This window comes from Pipra filicauda, unplaced genomic scaffold, assembly GCF_003945595.2.
Source record: "Pipra filicauda isolate LSUMZ 115617 unplaced genomic scaffold, ASM394559v2 scaffold290_size937220_pilon, whole genome shotgun sequence".
NCBI lineage: Eukaryota > Metazoa > Chordata > Aves > Passeriformes > Pipridae > Pipra > Pipra filicauda.
The window spans coordinates 69,640-93,719 of NW_024104410.1; the positions used below are offsets into that span (position 1 = coordinate 69,640).

Genomic DNA, 24,080 nt, shown 5'->3' on the forward strand with positions numbered 1-24,080 from the left:
TCTTCCACTCTCTGAACGAATCAAACTCTTTTTTCTCTAAGTACCTGAAATCTTGCCATGACCATCTAGTGATGATATAGAAATGGCAAGTGCAAATGCAGCCCAGGACACTGCACAGACTGTTGCACACTCAGCTCAGAATCATAGACCCATAGAATATCCTGACTTGGAAGGGACCCACAAGGATCACTGAGTCCAGCTCCCAGCTCTGCACAGGACAGCCCCAGAAATCCCACCCTGTGCCTGAGAGAATCATCTGAACACTTGAACATGTCAGGGTTGGTGCTGTGACCACTTCCCTGGGGAGCCTGTTCCAGTGCCCAACCACCCTCTGGGTGAAAAGCCTTTTATTCAACCTAAACCTCCCCTGACACAACTCAGGTCCTGTCCCCACAGAGCAGAGATCAGTGCCTGCCCCTCCACTTCCCTCATGAGGAAGCTGCAGACCCCAATAAGGTCTCCCCTCCCCTCCTCTCCTCTCCTTCAGGCTGAACAGACCAAGCAACCTCAACCTCTCCTCTTATGGCTTCCTCTCATCCCGTCACCACAGGAGGCCCAGGCTAGAAAGGTGTTTAGGCAGTAATGTTGGTGCCCTGATGTGATCCCCTTGGCATGCCTTTTCCAGGCCCAGCTACATTCAACAGTTTAAAAAATCATATTATACCAAAACACTTTATAAAACAAGAGTCATAGTAACTGGAGGCTGTTCTAGTTTATGTGAAAACAGCTTGAAATAACAAACTAAACTGTAAGATATTGCTCTGCAGACAGGTTTTCAAAGGTATTTTACTGTATACTAGGGGATTTTTACAAACTTAGCCATTCTCTTCAAAAAGAATGCTTCGGGAGATTTTCAGATCATGTTGGATAGAAACAGGTGCAGCTTATATTAATACTTTGGCAATTCTGAAAGACAAATAAACTTTCCTAATTATTTTTCTTTTTATCTTTTTTTTTTAATATTTAATTACCATATCATAGCTGTTTTTCTATACTAACATAGGAGGGCTAGATCCTTCATCACATAAAGGATCTTATATAACATTTCCACGATGTCAAATAGACTCAATGGATGTCAACACCCTTTTGAAAGAGGCCTCCCTGGCTGGTTTAAATCATTGTGAAGCAAAACACCAATCCCATTCTAACTGCAGGACAAAGGGAAATTTGGACGTGATTGAAATCATCTGACTACAGATGCCAGAACAGTTTTATTATATAATGCATGTGAGCACAGCTGCTTTCTTATCACAAGACCCATGATGAATATATCATATACTGAAGGGCAGAGTTACCTTCCCTTCGGCCTCCTCATAAATCCCCCTTGATGGGTTACTTTCCACGGGCCATTCCCAGTACAGAAAAAGTCCAGAGTGCAAGGAATTGGTACCAAACCATCACTCTTTGAAAGTTATTTTCCAAGGGCAGCAGGAAGGACACCACTCTGTCCCTTGAGGTACTTTTATGTGGAATAACACAAACAGCCAGTCAGATGCCTGATTTGGGAAATCTTGGGGTGCAATTTGCCATGCAGGCACGTGCAGTGAGTCTGCAGAAAGGTTTCCACTCACAAACAGTGAGAAAGCCATTTCTAATCTATTTTTGACCAGGGAACACTGTATTATTGAGTGAGCTCTGCAATTTAGTCATTACCACTAAGATGATATCAAGACCTACATAAGCACACTAAAATTTCATTGTTACTGTGTACTCAGGACACAGAGTTTGACCATCATCTACCTTTTAAGAGAGGGTGCAATGTAAAGTATCTAAACAGTAAAGAACACATTTTAAGCAAGATGTTACTGACTTTCAACATGTGATCAATCAAATTCAGTTTCTCTTCACAAGTTTCCATTGAGAAACCTACTTCAATATTTTGCTGTTCAGAATATATGGGAAAGGGGAGGAATGTTTCACTTACCAAGATTTTATCATTTGATTTGAAAATTACAGTACAATGAATGCAATTTTAAAATAAGTCTTTCCAATAACCCTCACTTTTGTGCTTTCTGTGTGTAGTATTCACCAGTTCACACGATGAGCATCTTCCACACAGCAAGTTCTTATATATTTTAGGGCGGAACACAAAAGAACTCTGTGTCAAAAGCTGGGAGAGTGAATAGCAAGGTCCTTCAGCCTCTGAGATGCCCAGGAAAGAGTGAAGAAAACTGGCCAACTCTAGCACAAATCAGATGTTGGTACTGAACTATAACCAGTTCTCTTGACTGAAGGTTGGACAGCACATAGTGACAGTGAGGAGAGAAAAAGAAAGGCATATTTCAAAGACAACCTCTACTGTCAGAAATCCAAAAGCTTCCTTCAGAGATGGGGGGATGTGGGAGAGCAGAGGTGGGTCGATGATGTATGAAGGAAAAAGGCTTTGGCAGGGGCTTAATTTCTATTCTCACGCAAGCCTGTGAACTCTGAATTATGGGGGGTTTGCCTTTCAAGGTGACTTTTTATAAATTATACACAGGATTCTCCCTCTCTGACTGAAGCATAAAAATATAGAGCCCCAATCAGATTTCTGTTCATTGGAGGATATCGGGCTGCTTTGCCCCTCCAGGTGCAATAGTACCAACATAACTAAACCATTCTTCCCAATCTGTTACCAACAAAAGGATTATTTACAGTTCAAGCACTTGGTTTTAACTTGTCTAGAACAATTTCCCTTCCATGTTCCATAAAGGTGAGAATAGAAGATACATAAGGCACAGGAAAGTGTGATGAAAAGCTCTCCAGAATGGGCTTTGCCACACTGAATGTTGCCCTCCGGTCTGGTTTCTGGCAAGTTGTAATAATGTAACCTGACTCTCAACTATCCTGACCTGTGGCTATTGTCACATACTTTCCAAAATCATCCACAAGATGCTGAATGAACTCGTCATAACTTATTTCTGTTATGCAACCATGTGGGGAATACAACTCTGTATCATGGACCGACGGCCCAGAATAACTCCGTGCAGAAATGACTCAGTATCCAGGGAAAACTTTCAAGCTTGAAAAGCATGACATTTTCCTGGAAAGCAACTGTTAAACTCTGACTAATGCATTCCCCTCTTTTTCTCTCCTTTTTTCTAAAGTCTATCCATACAGGTTTGGAAGCTCGGAATGCCCCTGGGCACTGAAGACAATGTGAGGTGAAGACTGTTTAAAAATGAGAACTCAGGCTGGACAATGCTGTGTATGTGATATTTGGGGAACATTATGGGGAAATGAAGCAATCCAAGGGCCTAGAGCCAGACATTTCCTTTTTGCCCAGGCAGTCCATATTGACAGGGCACTTATTAGGTGTCCTGGAAAGACTGAAACTTGGCCACTAAGTGATCTCCTTGGGCAAGCACAGTTCTTAGGCACGTTGGATGAGCCATACTGCTGACCCACTTTAAGTCCCAAGTGCTTCTGGCCCAAATTAGGAATAGCAGCTCTAGGGACTTCAGAAATTATGTCCCTGTCTAACAAAAAGCAAAGCTTCCCTCTCTTCTCCCTCCATTCCAGCTGGAAAGCTTCTTGTCACCATATCCAGAAATGTACTTGTAGTGAAGTAAAACTAAGTGAAAGTGAACACTAAATGTAACTATAAAGATGTTGCTTTAGCAAAGGAAGTGTAAAACAGACAGTGCTTCTCCACCATCTTAGCTATTGTGGTTGACTACCCAAAAGAGTGCAAATATGTATCTCCATCCAGAACTTACCTCAAATTTACTCCTAGGAAGGTAAACATCAGTGAATGGGACAGAGAAAGCTTAAATTTGTGAAAACATTCTGATCTCTACTCCTTTTGCTTTGTTTCAGGCTACTTCACACTATTCCAGTCTCCCATGTGAAACAGTCCCCACACTCGAGGTGCACACTGTAGGAATATTGCAGAATTTACACAGGAAACTTTGGTGTAAAGCTTAACATAAAAGAGTATCACCTGAGCACGCTGCAGGATCACAGATCTTGTAATAAGGAGGTCAGTAGACTGAGAACTGAGGTACTCTACTCCAGTCTGCCATGGAGGGAACCTTGGACTAACTCTTTTCCCTCTCTTTATCTCAGTGTCTGTGTTCCTGAGACAGTTAAACAGGACTGTCATCACAGGGAGGCAGCAAGAATTACTGAGAACTTATAGTGTGCCTTGAAACATTCCAAAAACCACCACTACTCTAGTCCTGATTACCAATACCTATCACGAGAAAATTACCATATATTATTACACAAAGCCATAGAGCTGCTAAAGACAATGTGTATTGTAAGAGATGAGCAGGAATTTTAACTCTCTGAGCTAGCAAGGGAAACTCTTTTCTCACTGACAAAGCCTCCAGCTATGGATGGATGCAGTGCTTTGTTTTCTCCAGAGCAATGGTGACATTTTAGATCATCTTTTGTGCTATAAATGGAACACTGTGATATGCTGAACACTTGTTACCTGGAAGACCATTTCCTGGTGCCTGAGTCATCAACTTCCTTGGATGACATTGCCACATCTGTAAGGAAAAGATGTGCTGCTAATTTACGAGGCCACTGTAGTGCTGATATCTTAAACCACTCAGGTGTGAATAGAAAGGCTGGCTGGTATTTGAAATCTCTTCAGCAATATTAGCTCACTGTGGATGATATTTGAAATATCTCTAAACTGGAGACACGCGGATTTGGCAGATGGAACACTCAGTGGATAGGGAATTGCACTCAAAGAGTTGTGGTCAACAGCTCAACATCCACATGGAAAGAGGCAACAGTTCTCAAGGGTAGGAACTGGAATTGTCACTGTTAAACATCTGCATCAAAAGCACTGTGACCCCACTACCACTTCAGTGTCCAGCAGTAAAACACACAAATTCCAGTATAATGATTTTACAACTATTGCTATTAAATTATTAAAATCTAAACAAGAGAATTCTAAGGCTGTCAAAACACTCAAGAAGAGGTTTTTTTCAAGTTCAAATCTGTTACTGCATGTCATCCATGTAGGCTGGCAATCAAGAAACATGAGAACAAGAAATCAAGAAGTCTCTAGGGTAAAACCTCTTTACTCCAGCGCTCACCCCTTTGGCTGGGAGGAAGAACCGTTCTCCCCCCTAACTAATCCCAATTGTCTTCTTTCAAAATATAGAATGTAAATTAGTTTGGCTGCAGATAATGATGTTTCTGTTATTAGTAACACCCTGAATAGCTTCAAACCCTGGCTGGGAATTTAACTCCTGGGGACTTGGCTTAGCAGGATCTCCTTTTAATAGACCCTGCTCAGTCCAGGAGATAAAATGGCTTCAGAGTCCTCTCCAGGGACACTGATAGGCCTGCATGCTTCATCACAGGCTATTACACACTCAAATTCGCTGAGGTGAAAATCTGTGGGCAATATATATAACTTCAAAACATCCATGAAGCTCTTCAATCTGCCTGTAATTATTCACCTGCAATTCTGAATGCATTTGCTGACAGAAAATAAGAATTTGGTATGAAATCCTTTTCTTCTGTGTTGTTTCTATGGCTGTCCAGAGAGGCTGAAACAGCAGCTTTCAATTTAATTTTTAAGACACAATTTTATGGTGTACATTAACTGACTGGCTTGAATTGCACTGGAAGTGGCCTCCTGAGTCAGACCGGAGCATCACCTGGCTTGGTGAAGATCCTTTTATGCTTCACCAAAATGGTTTTATTTATAATGGCCAAGGCTTTTAACAGTCTGTGTTAGGGTTACTAGAAGGAATAAACTACAGGTCCTTCGCTCAGGTACCTGATTACCATGGGTTTATGTGTTTTCTAAGCACTGGAGGCCCTTGGCACTGTTACAATGGAGAGAAAAGGCATTTCCATAGGGGATGGAGCCTCCCTGGAGCTTTTTATCTTTCTGCACTGGCCATACCAGCAAAGAGACTCCTTCCCCATCAGGGAAGCTGTTAAAGTCACATGGGATAAATCTGGGCATTGGTTTTCCAAAGTGGCTGAGATCCACAGGCAGATGACATTGAAGGGGACATACAGGCTTGAATAGAACTTACAGCATGTTTTCACTTATTTTTTCAGTAATAATGGGGTCTTCAGAGGAATTGAAATTTCATTTAAATATGGAATTTGATGAAAGTGATTTTTTTTAAGTATAAACATTTGAATAAGTTTTAAATATTTTCAAAATATTTCATTTTTTGGGGGAAATTTATGTTATACATCCTTGCATTTAATATCCACTGAATAGCCTAGACATTTCTAAATAGAAGGTGCAACATTACATTTAATTTCTTTCCTCTCAAAAAATCTGCTTTGTGAAATAAATTAAAAAAAACACTAAAACCTCTCTGTGCTCATCCTACCTTTGGAACACAAAGTTCTCCAGCTGTGGAATTTCCTAAAAGCCAAACAAGGAAGTGCTGCCAAAATCTTCACTGCCTCTTTTGAAAACATACAGTTCATGCAGTTCTATATATTTCCATCAATTTGATCAGATAATACTGTGATCTAATTAATTCTAGTACTAATATATGTGCCCTCAATAGAGAATTGGCTGAAGACTGAGGCTTCTTTTAGTTAATATAAAGACAAACCCGTTTATTATAATGTTCCTTGGGGTAATAAATCCACAGTGACCTTAACCATGATTTTTTCTGTCAGTTCAAAAACATAATCTTCATTCTTGGTTAGCCAGGTGATTTAGATTTAGTGTGTTCTTCAACTGCCCAGCAACAGATTATTTCATTTATGCCTTCCATTTATTCTTCCAACATAGCTGGTCCTGCTAATAAAGAACCAGGTTCACAGCTATTATCCCTGGTTAAACCTTCATAATTGTCTACATCTTAAACTAGGGATGTTATGCTGAATTGTATTTAATACAGTAGCTTCACTATGTGCATCAAACAAACACACAGAAACAATGACCTTGGATGACACACAAGTCATTTTAGATTCTAGTTCTCTAAAAATATCTCATTTACAAGCACTAGGCAGGTGCAGACAATGGTCCTTGTCCTTCTGTGTTACTGTTGGTTTCCACAATACAATTGATGATATTAAAAACAAAAATGTACTCCCTCACAATAGGAAGAAAACTATAAACGTCAGAGGTTGCCTTCAGAGGCTGTTCGTACACAGACAGTGGTACCTTGTTTTGTCCTTCATTACTCACCTAAATTATGTCCTGGTTTACTTGACCAATGTTCAGTGCTGAAATCTGTGTTCTTACAAAGGACGCTTTTTTAGGCCTTGTTTTCACAGGTAGTTTGGAGAAACTGAAGCCTAACAAAAGAGAAGACAAGTGGGATAGTAGGCTCAGTTCAAGACTAGAGAGATCCAAGTCTTTTATTCCTGCACCATTGACACAGATACACTGAACAGCAATTTCAGAGACTCACAAAATCACAGGATGATTGAGGTTGGAAGGAACCTCTGAAGGCCATCTTGTCCAACCCTCCTGCTCATGCAGGGTCACCTCAAGCAGGCTGCCCAGGACTGTGTCCAGATAAGTTTTGGATGTCTCCAAGGATGGAGACTCCACCACCTCCCCGGGTGACCTGTGCCAGTCACCGTCACAGTGTTAAAGTGTTTCCTGATGCTCAGAGAGAACCTCCTGTGTTTCAAGTTTGTGCCTCTTGTCCTGTCACTGAACACCAATGAAAAGAGTGTCACTGCTCTTTCTTTACATCCTCCCTTCAGATATCTGTACATGATAAGATCACTCTGAGCCTGCTCCTCTCAAGGCTGGGCAGTCTCAGCTCTCTCAGCCTTTACCCACGGGAGCTGCTCCAGTCCCTCAGTCACCTCAGAGGTCCTTTGCTGGACTCTCCAGTAGCTCTGTACCTCCCAAGGCTGAAATAATTATTTCTCTTTTTTTTTCCCCTCAGGCAATCAGAGAACACAAGCAGAACAGGAGACTATATCAAGAGCAGAAGTAAAAATATCAAAAAATAGACAAAGACAAACACACCAAGTTGAAGCAAAGTGTTCTGGTGAGATCGTCATCTTTTGTTCCACCTCATCAAGAAACTGAAGAGCACACAAAACATTTTGCTTTAACAATGTCCTCCAGTGCCTGCTATGGAGTGACTATTGGAAGGTGACATTTTCCCTTTCTTGTGACTGGTTATGTGCCCTGGGAAATGTAAAAATATCACCAAGGTATGCATAAGAGAGGAGTTAATTAGTTTAACTTCCTGATGGGAATATATTAACAGTGTAATAAGATGTTCAAATACTCTTTTTATGATTGTCCCTGCCAAAACAGTTGTTGGAAAGCTTTTTTGTAGTACAAGAAGTTTTATCCTCCATATGGAGATCCAGATGCTGACTATGATCTTTGTGTGGCAGAGGTCACTGCAAACACTCAGCCTCCAGATCTCAGCAAGCTGCACCTCTGAGACTGTTACTGAAAGGATCCTGTGTCAGGATCAATATCTATAGACAACTTTCTCCTAAATTCCTCTACTAATCATTTCCCTGTGTCAATACACAATGCTTTGAGGGGAAGCAAATTTATTTCTTTTTTCATTTCCATCCGATATTTTCATATTTCAAAATCTTTTGTAACCAAGTTCAAATGCAATTTGTCCTGTACAGTCATTGCCCCAAGTGGACAACATAATTAATCATCTATTCTTATATACTTGTGACTTAAAATGACTTTTAGCTAAACACTCTTACCCTAACTCTCCCCTTGACTAAGCCTGAACCACATAAGCATGAATTTTATTACTGCCTTTCTCCTTCTGTCAGCTAGAAAGTCACTTTGCAATTTAATCTAATGAAAAAAAAATATAGTATGTTGATTTCCCCACTACTCTAAAATACATCTATTTTTCATTTGAAATAATTTTAATAGATTTTTAGATAGCTGCAATGACCAGAATAATATTTTCTTATGAATTGCATTCTAAAATTACACATAAATCTTTTCTCCCTTGCATACTGAATATGAGTGACGTGGGATTATATTCCTTATAATAAAACCTTAAATCAACTTCCAGCTTCTTTATAACTGTCTAGACAAGAAAAATATTCTCTAAAAGCCCCACTAACCTTAGGATCATCATTTAAGAGGACACTGTCTCCTAAGCTATTTATACTTTTATCTGTATCTGATAAAAATCTGTGGGTAGGACACACAGTCCAGTTTCTATTTCCCTGCTTTATAAAGGCAAACAATCACATTTAGCTGATTCTTTCTCTCCAAAAAAGGCATTATAAAAGCAATAAAGAAACTAATATTTAAGCAACATAGGCAGCAGTGTGGTAATTTATATAATATCAGATTTACAAAAAAGAAGGACTGTAAAACCTTGTTTTCTTCAGGTTGCAAAGGAATGATGGCAAATTCTCAATTATTTTAGGAGATTAAGCAGCCCTTTTCAATGCCAGAGTTTTTGCACATTTCTGTAACATTATCTTGGGCGATTCAGCCACCTCATAAGTAATTGCTTGCATCAAACAATTATAAAAACTTTGGAAGATATCAAGACAAATGCCTGGGAGAATAAAAAACCTCAAAATTGAAAATGAAATAAAATTTAATAAAAAGTTTTCTGTCACTGCACATCCCCAAGTCCCCATATTATTTTGCTGATTCATTTATAAGATTATATATATCAAACAGCCACCTTTTTGAAAGGCCTTTCTAGTGCGAAATAAATTAACTTGACACGTAAATTCTTCCCATTTTGCAGCTTTTCTAAAAGGCTAAATCTTGTTGCCAAAAACAAACCAAACCAAACCAAAAAAAAACAAACAAAGAAAACAAACATTGAAAGAGATAAAAGAAAATAAAATAAACAGAACAACAAAAGTGCCCTGTGTGGTGAAGAGAGTTTCCCTGCTTTCCAACACCCACTGGCCACAGGAGACGTGCCCAGGAACCAGGATCTTCAAGCAGACCCACATCTCATTTTAGGAAAAGATTTTTTCACAGGAAGCAGGTCCATTCCAGAGGCCACCACACGGAGTCACAGGCACTTCGTACAAGCCTGGCACTACTTTTTTAGCATAAACTGTAACAATGTTGTCGTGGGCTCCTTTGAAGAGTCTTTCCCTTAACTGTAAGATGAATTTCTGGTCATCTGATCACTGTTTGGCTGCACTAGAAAACCAGCCCTGGTGCTATAACTGCAGAGAAAAGCTTGAAGAACTGTCTGTGTTTTCTATTCTGCAGTTACATCACCTGCACAGCTGCTTGTGCTAAGAAGGTTGTCAGGTCCTGCCATATCAGCTCATTTCCCTGCTGATTCAAGAATGGGTTACAGTTTAAATACCACGGCCATGCCCTGGATAATCACCTTCTAGCATAAAAATAGCTCGATTTGAAATAATTAAAGAACTCCTACATGTTATTTATTGGGAAAGAAGAAGTAAAGTTCCTTAAGTTCTTCAAGAACTTAAATTCTTTACTATTTATCTGAGATTACTTTGTTTTGATTACTTTAACTTGCCAGAATGACACTCCTACTAATCCCAGACTGCCTGGTAATAACTAGGTAAGCTGTCAAATTACATATTGATATCTCCTATCATTGTGGTTCCAATCTATGCTCTGTTTTATCTATGCTCTGTTTCTTCCTAAGCAGTATTTTATTCTGACACATTGATGTAGTTAATATCTTTTCAAATCAATTCAAGTCTTGTTCAGGTTGATAAACATATTAATTTATAAAACTGATGCACTTTAATATGAATTCTTTGTCCTTTCTTACTGGTCATTAGCCAATTACATGTTATCACTGTTTTTTCATTCTGAAAAAAAATAAATGATAAACAATAGCTGTTGTGACAGCCAACTTAACCATCTAGCACCATCTTGAGGTTAAACTGCTCTTGACAGTCTAAAATAATTGGACATTCCTTGATCAGCAGCTCACCAGAATTCTAGAGCGATGCAGGTACCTCATTTTTAGTTATAAAAGTAAAAAATCACGAGTTACATGACAGACATCCTATAGATTTGTTTTCTTTGCTTCTTTGCATAGACTTGAGGACAATTCTGTTAATTCTGCTGGGAATTAAGCTTAAACTTGTATTCCAAAGGAAGAGTGGGACAATGCACATGTTTATTTTGTAACTGCTCTGGACACTGTACTCAGGAGTGAGCTAAGGGAAGTTCTAAGTTTACATAAAAAAATTTCCACAATTACTTTCCATTTTCACTGCAATTAATTCTAAAGTTTACTTCTGGAGAAAAACACACATTTACAAAGAATGCCTTATTCTAAAGGTTACTGGGCCACCCAGACACAACCATCTTTAAAACTAATGCATTTCTAACAGAAAATATCTGGGTATGTCTGGATATGATATTTTGTTGAAACATAATGAAAATGTCAAATAAAGCTATTGAGTCCAAGGCTTTTCACTGCTTACCCTATGTCTGGAGCTAATCATAACACCAGAACACATTTGAAATGATGAGTGTGGTACAATTATGGCTTGAATGGAAAAAGGGATGAAGGTTGGGATCTTTTCAAGGAAGCCAGGTGACAAATGAGGAAACTGTGCTGACTTTCTCCAGCTGGATTTGCCAACTTTGACACTTTCAAAAAGAAAAAAAAATAAATAAAAAAACTATATATATATATAAGCCATTTGCATGTATGGTAAGGAGAGACTGAGACATACATTGGCTGATTATTTGAAACAAATCTGATCAGGAGTTCTGTGCTGCTGGGCTGAACTCCTGATGGAACTCATGGGTCTGTTGCAAGAATCCAAGCCCCAGTTTTATGAGCATCTCACATGGCAATATTCACTCAAACAGTCTTTGCTGTGTCCCCAGTGTTGTGTTATCAAGTTTAAAGACTTAGTATTAGGAAACTCTAAAAATATATGATTTCCATAACACCAGGTATCAGCACTTTGTGCACATTGTTGTTTTTGCCTCAAAGCCTGCCTGCAAATGCAGAGTGGAGGAAAAAGTAATGGATTTAAAATTCACCTGCCCTTCTTGAAGTGTCCATATGATGTGCAGTTCTATAAGGAGGTGACATTTCACTGTACATGGAAGTATCTAATCACATGTGACTCTATCTGTGTACACTTAACACAACACATCAAACTTCTAGCATTAATTGCTGTACTTTCATTTTCTACCTGACAGCCCTGTGAAAGTGCCTTTCATCTTGCAGTGACATACACTTAGAACTGGAGGGTTGATCTTGCTAAAACACTGACTTACAGTGGTTTGGCTCACAGGTTTCAGTACACTTTAACATGAATTGTATCTGGACTTTTTCCACAACAAAGACAATTGCCTGGTGAAAATCAATTACAGTCATTGTCAACGTCAGGGAATTGATTTAAAGTCGATGTTGATGGTAACCACTCTATACCAGAAAGACAAATGCAAATGCAAAACAAAATACACAATAATCAATAACAGACATGGATAGGCAGGAGACAGGGAATCCAGTCTCTAGAGACAGGCACCTATTGTTCTGAGACAGCAGATAAGTAAGACAAGGGAAGCAGAAGAAATTAAGTCTAACTCCTCCCCAGCCAGAGCTTTTGAAATTGCCACCAGGATTTGTGTCAATGCTTTGAGAAAACTGAGCAGAGTATCTCTCAGATCACAGCAAGAGATGCAATCCATAGGGAGAGCAAGGAAAACTTCCAAAGAAAATGCAACTCATACTACATATCTGGAAACTTATTGGGAAAGTGACTGAGACAGTCCTACTGTGAATGGGAAAATCTGCTTCCTGGTTAGCCACAATCCCAGGGCTGAGAGCCACCAGTGCAGTTAAACAGCTCTATCTGTGGCTCTTTTACACTTAGATGAGACAGTAAAAGGAACTGAATGGCATTGAAAGCCCCTTTTGATAGGTGTTCTCAAAATATCTGCAGCAGCACTTCAAACTTTCAAGTGACAGTGTTGGGAGAAATGCCATCCGTGAGAGCCTCTGCCCGGAGCAGCTATTCAAAACATCATGTGAAGAACAAGCAAAAGTATAAACAGCCCAGCACTTTCAGAGACAGTAATTGCCTCTCCTGCCAATTCACACTACAATCATGGGGAGAATAAACCAGGAGTGTGGGGCAATACTTGAGCCAGTGGCAGGTATAAAACTCCAGATTGAATATGTGCACCTGGATCTACACTTAGCCCACCTTGCAACACGTGCCTTGAAAGACAGAAATGTATAGGAACTACACCTACTTCTGGCTCTGCTCTGATCTCCTTTTAACCCTCACACACCTCCTGGCTCCCTCCCTCCCTTTCCTGTCACATCAATGTTGGCTGTGTCCTTTCCAGAACGGCGGCTGTGTTTGTGTATTCCTCTGGGGATTGGGGTCTGACTTCCTGAATCACACAAATGCTTCAACTATTTCATCATGAAATCCCAAATCTTGAGACTGGAGGAATCCTCATATTTTTATAATGCCTGTCTCTGTATCTTCAGGCCATCAATGATTTATAAGTTATGGATGAAGGAGCGAGGGAGAGACTATGCACATACACTTAAAAACTGGCCCAAATTACCATGTTGACACTTGTTGCCTATTGACATTTCTTAGTTATGTCCATGTCAATCTAATTCTTTCTTAATTAATCGATTTAGACACTGAAAATGAAAATTACTTTTCATGTTCCAATTGTTCTTGTTTCATCATGGTGTTTGACAGCTCAAATACTCAATATTTTAATTCCAAACAACCCTTAATCAGTGCTGTTTTCTTTCATGAAGAAAAACATAATCAAAGCAACAAAATGTTGTTCGAGACAACAGAGGTTTGCAGCTCCCTGGTTAGCACAGTAAAGTGTTATTTAGCCTTCACTGAGATAAATTATTTGATGCATATTTTGTTTGCTGAAAGGCAAATGCACTTTAACATTGCAGTTTGTCTCTGAACAGATCACTTCATTCTGCTGAGAGCTTTAGACCACCTATTTTATCAAAGCAAAAGAGAATGTTTGTGTCAGATCAAGTGCAGGAAGCAAAAGGGCAGACATTCAAAGGCAGCTCCCAGAGTTAGGTACCACTGGAGCTTGCAGCCTGCAATTTGGGTCTCACACAATGACATTTGAGTGACATGCAACGCACATGTGGCACTCAGAAGGTCAGATCAGATGCTCTAACTGCTTTCCCTGGCTCTTAAACTCTATGATTCCTCACCCAGATCAAAGGGGCTCTACTGATAGCTTCTTCTTAATCAATGACAGATTCTTATGGCGCCGTGAAGACGCAGAAATGTACCTCTTGGGTAAATTTGTTACAATTATGCACACAAAAGAAAAGAAAAAAGGAAATAGATCTAACTCCCTTGTCATCACACTTCTCAAGAAAAATTCCCACTATACTGAGGTCTACCCTAAAGTAGATCACCCTTCTGAAACCACTCCAGTAAAGAGTTAGGCAGGCATTTGTTTCATGTCCTAAAGGCTGTTGCAGAAATTAATATCCTGGGTCTGATCTGAATCCCATTAAACGTTACTGGGTCATTTTCCTGGCTTTTAGCAGGCAGCAGCTCAGATCTTACTGCCATTTAGATTAGCAGATGAAAGTTGGCTATTTTACACAGATCTGTATAAATTAACACTATATTTGGGATAACAGACTGTGTTTTTTAGCCATCAATATCAAGACCTCCCGCCCTGGCACCATTCTGAGACTGTGGTCCAGAGCAACTGGGAGAGACAACAGACTTCTGAGAGGAGTGAAAAGCCTCCTGTCTCTGTAATATCCCCCCACAACTGACTATGTTCAGCCCCACCCATCTGATATTTAATTACATTTCTGCAGCTAATGGGTAATTTTTTGCCGACATTAAACCTTTCCTCACTTCTGACTAAAACCTTCATGAGCTTCAGCCGACACCTCCAAGGTGAAGAGCCAAGCTGAGGATCCCATCAGCATTCCCCTGGAGGAAACTCTCATTATCTTAGTGCCATGAACAGCAAGCTGATCACACAGCCATTAACACCCCTGAAAACCCCCTGCCCATTAGCTCCGTGGAAAGAGATGTATCTTGTGTGCTAACAAAACACATCAGGCAAGAACATCAGACTCAGTAGAGAGAAGGCATAAAAAGATGCTTTTCTACTGCCAACTGCTTTCGAAGCTCCACTTGAAACAAGTGACAAAGCAATAGTTATTGTACAACAGATTGTGTGGTTGCCATGAAAACCAAAAGTTTCGGCACTCTTAGCTATCATTAGGATCCTCACTGGCACACTGAATCTTGATAGTTGCAGGGTACAAAACAGGAACCCCAGTGGGACCATCTACCCAGTCATTTACGTGGAGCTGTGTAGGAGGCCAATATTTCAAGCAGACTTGGCGTATGTGTTCAGGGTAAATCTGGGAGCCTAATAAGCTGTAAAAATGTATATCATCTGTCCTTCACGGGTAAGACTAATGTCCTCTGATGATAATTTCTAAAATGGGTTATGAATACTGAAATTCTAAATTGTTGTGAAAAGCAATAAAACCACTCAGAGCGAGCATATCAAATTAATGTGTGATAATCCCTCCCTTGCTGCAGCCAGATTTTATTTTTAAGTTGCATTTTAAAAATGTCTACTGTGAAGGATAAAAACAGTGGGGATGTGATAATACCACACCAACAGAGAGAAAAAAAAAATCCTTCTCCAAATTTGCAAAACCCAAATCTGTTATTTTCAGACCAGGATGCACTTTTAAATGACAGTGTACACAGGAAAAAGGGAGAAGGCTACCCTTGGAGCAATGCTATTCACACAGATACTCGAAAAGGCCTCAGATATCCTTCTGGCAACCCTGAAATCCATCCCCTCCATTCTTTACTGGCCAGTAGAGTACAGCACCAACTGAGTTCCCATATGTAAACCATGCTGCTCTGCTATGGAGAGAGGTTAATAAGAAAAATACATATTCCTGAGCTTCAAATATTTCTACAGCATTGGAAGATGGCACCATTTCTTGGCTGCAAAGGAGAGTGATTTTGGGGGGAGGATGTGAATTCTTATTTTCTCCACAAATAACTGACTAATATTTATTGTCTGTACCGGTTTTGTTTCAGCAAGGTATAATGAGAGAGCTTTGAGAGTTTAAATTTCCTGATTCCAAGGGTGCTGTAAATAAAACAAAAGCCTGAGGAAGCTGTTGGTGAGTGAGCAAGCTGAGTACCTGGTTTAACCTAAAGAGTTTAATTTCCACCAAAAATGTTAGCAGAAAAGGATCAGGACATATCCAGCAGCTCTTGCCAGCCTGTGACTCCAAACAATATATTTCAGCTTTTAGGCTCTGGTGCTTCACTGCAGTTTGCCACTGAAAATTTGGCACATCTTCTGTCTGACATTTATTCGATATAAGCTACTGTTTCTTGTCCTCAAGTACAAAAGCCATTATAGAAAAATATCTAACATGAGAAAGATATTGCATTATAGAGCAACTGAAGGGATAGAATTTGTGTCTGTTTCATAAGCAGAAACTAGATATTTCCTAAATGTGTTCCTTGCATTTGAGAAAACTGTGGAAAAAAGATGGAATTACCTTTCTTTGATTTGCAGAAAAATAATATGAAAGTGATCTCAAATGCTCAGTATAACAGATAAAGCATGAGATGGGATATAAATGACATTTTTTACAGACCATAAAACCAGAAAAAGTAAAGGATGCTTGGGTTCCTAATATCAATTTATAGTTTCTACCTAGAGAAAAATGTTGCATTAACACGCAGGCTAAAATATGAAATGTCTGAAAAGACTGGTGATAGTCCAGAAGATAATTTCCTAAATCAAAAGGGTTCCATCCAATGTGCTAGGAAATCTATATTCCACTTTACCTTGAGAGATAAAGACTAATTCCTCCTAGAGCTAAAAAAAAGTGATAGTTGAGGTGAAACCAATCACCCTACTTCATTTCTTATGTGCAAGCAAAATAAAGTCTAAACCCCAGTGCTTTTAAAGAACCAATTCCAGGAAGCCAGAAACAATTACCAAGCAGATTGATTGCTGATGTGAATTTAACAGAATAGCATGAGTGAGAGCAAGTTACAATGCCATTATTTTTCCAAGTGCTACAAAATAATAATCAAGGAAACCTACTCATTCTTAAAGTTTCATTGTAGAGACAAAAAAACCCCATGAAGTAATAAGGAAAGAATACTTATTAAATTACAAAAATAAGGCAATTGATGATAACACATTATAAATCAAGAGGTAGAACTTGCAGAAAATTGAGACCAGAAGAATAAAATTGCTATCTAGCCTAGTTAAAACCAATAGAAGCTTTTTTAAATATGTGAAGAAACAAAACTAACATTACCTTCCCAGATATCATTAAAACGTACCCCATACCAACTAACTTCAATTGCTTGCTTTTTAAAATCAATTCATGGTTTCAAGACTTGGAGGAAAAAAATGCAATATATAATTTTTGCTGCAATTTAAACATTATTATTTTTTAGTGACACATTATTACCATTATTGATTGTTGATTTGTCTCCATTCTATGATATTATCCACTGCTAATACAACCACTTTTATCGGTCTAACTGATGTAGCCTGCTTTGGAGCTACAGGGAATTTATCCTTGGGAATCAGAGGCTGTCAAGGGCTGTGTGAGAGGAATTGTGAAAATAAAAGCAATCAGTAAAAAGCACATATTTACCAAGAAATGTAACCGTACAGTTGCCTCAGTGCCGTTATTGTTTTCTCCCAGGTAAACTGTTTTATGACAGGCAGTGCATTTTTTTTATTTCCAATCCTGTAAGCAAACAGCAACTACAAACAAAATTACCCCAAAGGAAAAGAAATCCAAGAATAACAAATTGAAATGAGATGGGACATGTGACAGCAAGCAATTCTCAGTGCAGGTTGGGCAATTATGAGATGGAAACCATAAAAAGTTACAGGAAAGGTATTTCTGTTCTTTTCATATTTTCTGTTTTAGCTCATTAGTGTTTGAGCCTTTGGATTACTAAACTTAATTAGCAGTAATTTAATTACTACCATATATTTTGAGGTGCAGAGCTCTCCTCAGCAGGCACTTGCTCCCTCAGAAGGCACTCTGGAGAATTATAGATGTGTGTTGCTGTTATCAGTGGTTTCTTTTGGTCACCCAATGCAGCAATGGAGCAATAGAGAACAGACATGGCCTCAACTCCTTCTCATTTTGTAACTGTCTGTAGTAAATCAACTTGGAACTTTGGCATTCAAATGACAAGTCACAATGTTCTTTCTCACTAGGTTCCTAAGGTGGAAAAAATATTCATGTCTGGGAAAATATTTATGCATCCAAGTATATCTGTATATCCTGAGGAGACAGATACACGTCACAGAGCTCTGGTGCTTCAACTCTAGGATTGAAGTGTATGGTTTTGAAAGAGTCTTCTCTGTGGGAGAGTGGGGGTGATGCCTAAATCACCAGATTTTGAGCTTACAGAACCTTTTAGGCTAATTCAGGCCTAACCTGAGCTCTGGACTGCATATACGTACAATATTTCTTTTCCCTTGTGGAAAGGGCTTTGATCAATTCCAATAAATGCTGCTTTTAATTGTCCTGTACTTTACCAGTATCAAATAAAGGAGTTTTTGTGGGCATGTTTTCCTCCCACTATTTTGGAAATGCTTCAGTTTTAGTCTTTCAAGAGAGAACATGAAATCTCTGCAGACGAACAAAGACAGGTGTGGGAAAGGCTTAAAAAGCAACAACCACATTATCATTCAGTAATTCATGGCATTGTCAGTGAGGGAGAAATGTGAAACCTGCCAGGCCAGGAAGTACTGCACAGTTGCAATTTTGGCAGCTCTCTCTCCAGCTAAGCCTTCAAAAGCAAAGGAACAGAAGGCAAAAATGTAGCAAAGCACATGCAATTTATTGAGATGAGATGACATTACTGGTAAACTCTCCTTCAAGACTATAAGACAAAATATTCAAAATCTGGTACAAATGGACCAGGTACAAACGGACCATTCATCCAGAGTGAGCAGAATCTGAAGAGACAAGGCAAATGCAAACAAAGGATACAAGTAGTTATTAGATCCTGTAAGAAGACCTAAAATACTCTTACAGAGCCAGCTCAGGACGTGTCTTCCCATTCCTTCACCAAATGAGCCTCTTGCATTTCCATTCAAGTTGAAAGTAAACACGAGTGACTTCAGCCTAACTTTTGTTATTCGAATGACGCAGCTTAATCAGGAACTAACTCTCTGTCCCCGGCTTAAAGCAGAAATACAGGGCTCTCAAGAGATGGTTTACAGCATCATGGCATCTCACTGCCTTATGCAGAGGCAGTCCCTTGGATTTTTCTGCAAAGTCATAGCAGACACTCACATTTGGCTTACAAAAACAGGAAGGAAATGGAAATGCTGGTATGGTCTTGAGTCCAGATGTCATGTCCATCACTGTGGCTTTGATTAGAATAAGGTGGAGTTGCACTCCATTTGAACTCTTTTGGCTTTGGTCTGCTTAACCAACACTGGGAGAACATTGACCTGGAATTTCAGAGTATTTATGTCATACAAATGCCAGTTTGGCCTGAACACACAGGAGTTTAAACCCAGCAGCAAAGTACAGCACATAGTGCTGCTTGGATTGATAAACCGTCTCCAGACACAGGGTTGCTTGAGGATATCCAACAGCATTCCACAAAACCCAAGGGGCTTTGGCTGCCTTTATCATGAATAGTGAAGAGCTGCAGTTTCTGTCTCTAGAGAATAATAATTGAGGCTTGGTAGCTACTGTGCTACTTGGAGGTTCTTCTGATTTCTATTTCAAACAGAAAAGTTGGTTCTTGGAAGTTGTAGCACTTGTGAAAGAGGTGTGTACTGTTATTGTCACTGCACACCATCCCCAGGTGAACTCCTGTTATGTTTTCTCAGGCTTTAGAGCTTTTTCTTTAAGTACAAAGGAGGGGACATTTTTTACCCTCTCCTGGTTTAATAACTAACAGGTTGATATTCATGTTGAAGTGCAAGCTTTTCTCAGGGCAGCAATACATTTTAATATTAGTTGATAGCACTGGAAAAGGCAAACAGGCTGTCAGACACACCACAGAGGTATAAGGAAAGGGCTGGAAAAGTGTTCTGGTTTTCAGTGGTATTAACCACTTCTCCCTACAAGCCTTGTTTCTTTTCCAATCTTAAATCTTCTCAAATGCAACAATACTTCTCTGCATATTAATACTCAGGGTTTTAACTACTAGGGTGGGTGGTTTATTTCTAATTTAATCAATTAAGTGTCTCTAAGGCACTTTTGAAAACGTGGTTGGGTCTAAAACGTTTTATATTAGCATCTCACAGGATTTTTAAGATAAGCTAAACATATTAGATGCTTAAACTTCATTAGTTCCAACTTGCTCAGGCACTTTGTAAAATCCCAGAAGATATTCACATCTATCATTAGATGAATAAATAATTTTTGACAAGCTATTCCCAAACTATATTTGAAAATTACCACAGGAGTAATTTTAAGTTCTGTAGATAAAAATAATTAAAAAAAAAACCTTTCAGAAGTTGGCAACCTGCTGTTTCTTATCTTGAACTGTGCCTCTTTATAATGAAATAAAATGAAGTTTGAGTGCAACAATTAAATAAAAGTATTCTGTTGTGAAAATAATAACAAAAAGTAGTGGAGCCCTTAGATATATGTGGGAAATCTATGAATAAAAGGTGTTCAGAAAGCTGCACTCAGGCATGTTCTCACATTTGTCAAGCATGTACACAATAATGCTGATTTCTACACACATCAGCATTACATTTCTACACACATCCTTCTGAGAAGGATACAACCTTCTCAGAGGAAGGAGTCTGATTCAGACTAAATACAAATTTGTCCAGAGTAGTTCCATAAAGTTTCTCATCATTTCAGTTAGAGTTGAATGGTTCTTTAGCATGCAACACTGTATATGTTATATTTTACATGCAGAAGTGTCTTTAGCAAGAATGGATTATATGGCCACCTGTTCTAGGAAAAAGGTGGAATGGTGAGCAAGTATTTCAAACATGAAATATTTATTACTCACTGGAGATAATTTTCCTGTTAGAACCAGCAGAAGGGGAGAATCCAAATCTCTATTTTATTGTGGATTTGGATACTGACAGGGAAGAGAGAAAAAAAATGCATCATGGATTACCTAAAAATAATTGGATCACAGAGGCATAAACTTCTCTCTCTGGCTGATTTATGATCACATATGTACAGTCTCAAGTGACTTAGCCCCACCAAAATTAATGTTAAGTGCCAAAAGACAATCGGATGCTCCAGATTTAATTACTGAGTTACATAAACACTGTCATTAATTGCAGGAAGCAACAGAAATATTAAGCCTACTAATATGTGCTGATTAGTAAAACTTAGAAAAAAACCTCTTTCCTTTTCAACGAAACTCATCTCCACAAAGATCCACTTTGTTGGTGGGACTGACACAACAATGACACAACAGCCTGTGCCACACAGGGCATTTCAGAACATGCTCTGCACTTCAAGCAAACCTGCACTCTGCAAATGCTCTCCACACAATTCTGTGCCTCACTGCATTAGCATTATTATTTATATTTATTACAGAACTGGTGAAGATCTAACTATTACGTGGGACATACTACAGCAGACACTGTGTGACCTCTGGAGAGTCACTGATAAATGAACTGATAAATGGACAAAGCAGTGCCTTCACATTGAAGGGAAAATATAACAGATTCACAGAGTTTACACAGTCCTGTTCACTCCATCTCTTATAGATTTTTCTAAAGGTGCCTTTGTAATATAAGTCAGGACTGTCCACCATTTACATAGGTCATATCTGCTGTGGCCAAATTACAGATGTGAGGACTACAGGTCTGTTGTTCCTCAAGAAGAAAAAAACCCAAACCAATAAGAAAATCCAATTCTGCTGTGAGGCTGAGCCTCCTTCCCAAAGTATTCTCATGACATGGACCTTAAAGAATGTTTTGAACTCCATTTGTGAGTGGTCATTGCTGTCCTACTATGAAATCCTGTTCTCACAGACAAACTTCTCTCTCTTACAGAACATCCTTCTCTGGCACTTACTATGATGAGTGAGAAGAATACTGATGGCTAATTAAGAGCTTCATGATTCCTTAATGTTTTCAACTCCTACATGTACAAAACCTTTTTGAGACAAATCTAAAAATACAGAAATGTTATTATGCTTATCTCAGATATGTAACAACGCTTCTGTTAATTCTGTTATGTCTACCAGAATAAAGGTTAGCCAAAGCTCAGTTTTGGATTCAGAATCAATAAAAAGCTCAAAAGTCTAACACACCACACTGGAATTTGCAAAAGATTGGCCTCTGACACAATTCTACCGTATTTTAGTTAAAATTTCATAGGAATAACTCTTCTCACTGTATTCCTGCTGGGTCTGAAATAAAGCTCACAAATCCATCCTTTGACCATCTAACTTCAGTAACCACAAGTAACTGAACGTGAATGTTCCAAACCACATGTAAGTATAATAAAGACCCTCCAGTAAAAGCCCAGTTTTTCTGGGTTGAGGAGAGGGAAGTGTGTGCACACCCAAGAAGAAAGCATGGAGCATTTTGTGGGTTTTTTTTTAATTATGCTGAGTCTTAAGCCAGCTCCATTTTACTCTGAAAGCCTGAGGATTCCTAGACATGCTTTTGCAGCTAAAGGTGGAATATCTACAGAACACCAGGGCAAATAATTAGTGATTCCTATCACATTTGAATATTACCTTACCTTATGCTCAGGAAATTCTCTAGGTAGGAGTTTTTCAACCTGGAAAGCAACATTACATCACATCTGCTTCACTCCAGCAGAAGCTGCTCTTTTACTTGATGTATTCTCCTGCAGGACTCTCAGTTCTTTCTTTGCACCTCCAACACCAGTCAAATGGAAGATAAGAGATTATTCCAGGACACTGGATCCATCACAGATTGCTGCCATCCTACAGTCTGCAGAAAAATAGACATCACAATTATTTTACTCAAATATTAATTGCTTTATTGATAAAACTGTGCAGCAGGTCTTGTAGCCTTTTTGCATATCTTCTGCATATGAAGGAACATAGACTTGACCTATTAGCAAGAGAATAACTCAAAAAGTAACAAAAAAATCAATGTTCTTATATAATTATAAATGAAATACCTTTCTGGACAGCATTAAGGAGAGGTCATTCAAGAGGAGATAGTGTAACAGCATTATTTACAGAGGGGGGTATTTATATTAAAAACTTAGATGATGAACACAAGAATAACTTCCAACCTAAAAGGTTATAAAAGTAGCAAAAATTAAACAAGTAAAAGGTCTTGACTTTCCCCATATGCATGTAGCCTTCTATACCACTTCTTTTTTTTAGCTGCAAGACAAAGACTAGGAATCGGATTTATTGAATATACTTAGTTCTGCTGGAAGTGGAAGATAAATTAATGGGGGGATATTGTATTCAAATGTATTTTATACATAATTGATGTCTAATACAAATATAATAAGGGTTAGCTTTGCCATATGCAAAATAGTATTGCTTTGGGGTTTCATTAGTACTGCTTAAGTAAAAGTAATATCTTTTTTTAAGACACAAACCAGAACTAGAATGGAGAGTCATGTAGTCAAAAAAAGAAAAAGTAAGGCTTTCCTGTAGTGTTTAACAGGCTTCACCATAGTCTATTGAAAACGCTGTTCTTTTAAAATTATTGTCCTCCTGCATTTGTATGAAAAATCCATTCAACAGGGAGTCACTAGAGGTGTTAGTCACAAATTGTGCATAATCATATACTATTGTCAACAAGAGGGAAAAATCAGCATTTTAAGTTACATTGGAAAAGGTTTTTCTATCAAAACTTTAGCAGAACTGAGATTGAAGGGGTTGTGCAGCAAGTCCATTTGAGTTTGTAACTTCACATATAAAAGTTACTTTGGCATCTAAAAATCCAGTCAGCTCTTCTTGTCCTTTTATTATATTATCCCTCCATGCCCTTGACATGAGTGATTTTCTGCAATATAACAATGGTTTCACTTATTTGACTCATTTAATAGGCAGCATTTAAGAACATATTCTTTCTCAGCATGTATCCTGAACTATTGTCTGAATATTACCAAAATGACTAGCACATTAGTAGTATAAAATTAATCTAATTTTACCATTGTTAATTAGCACTGTATTCCTAACTTATGTATATAGAAATATTTTTTGACAATGGAGATTATTCTTTC

General features: G+C 38.6%; 1 long non-coding RNA gene across 1 annotated transcript in view; it reads right to left on the reverse strand.

Annotated features, from left to right (window-relative positions):
- Nucleotides 1-7,137: 7,137 nt before the first annotated feature.
- LOC120323579 overlaps nucleotides 7,138-24,080 on the reverse strand; it is an 87,424-nt gene continuing 70,481 nt past the window's right edge. The window contains exons 4-5 of the long non-coding RNA XR_005564196.1: nucleotides 22,608-22,822; nucleotides 7,138-7,221 (exon numbers count right to left, since the gene is read on the reverse strand). This is a non-coding gene — a long non-coding RNA (uncharacterized LOC120323579). The remainder of the gene's footprint in view (nucleotides 7,222-22,607; nucleotides 22,823-24,080) is intronic.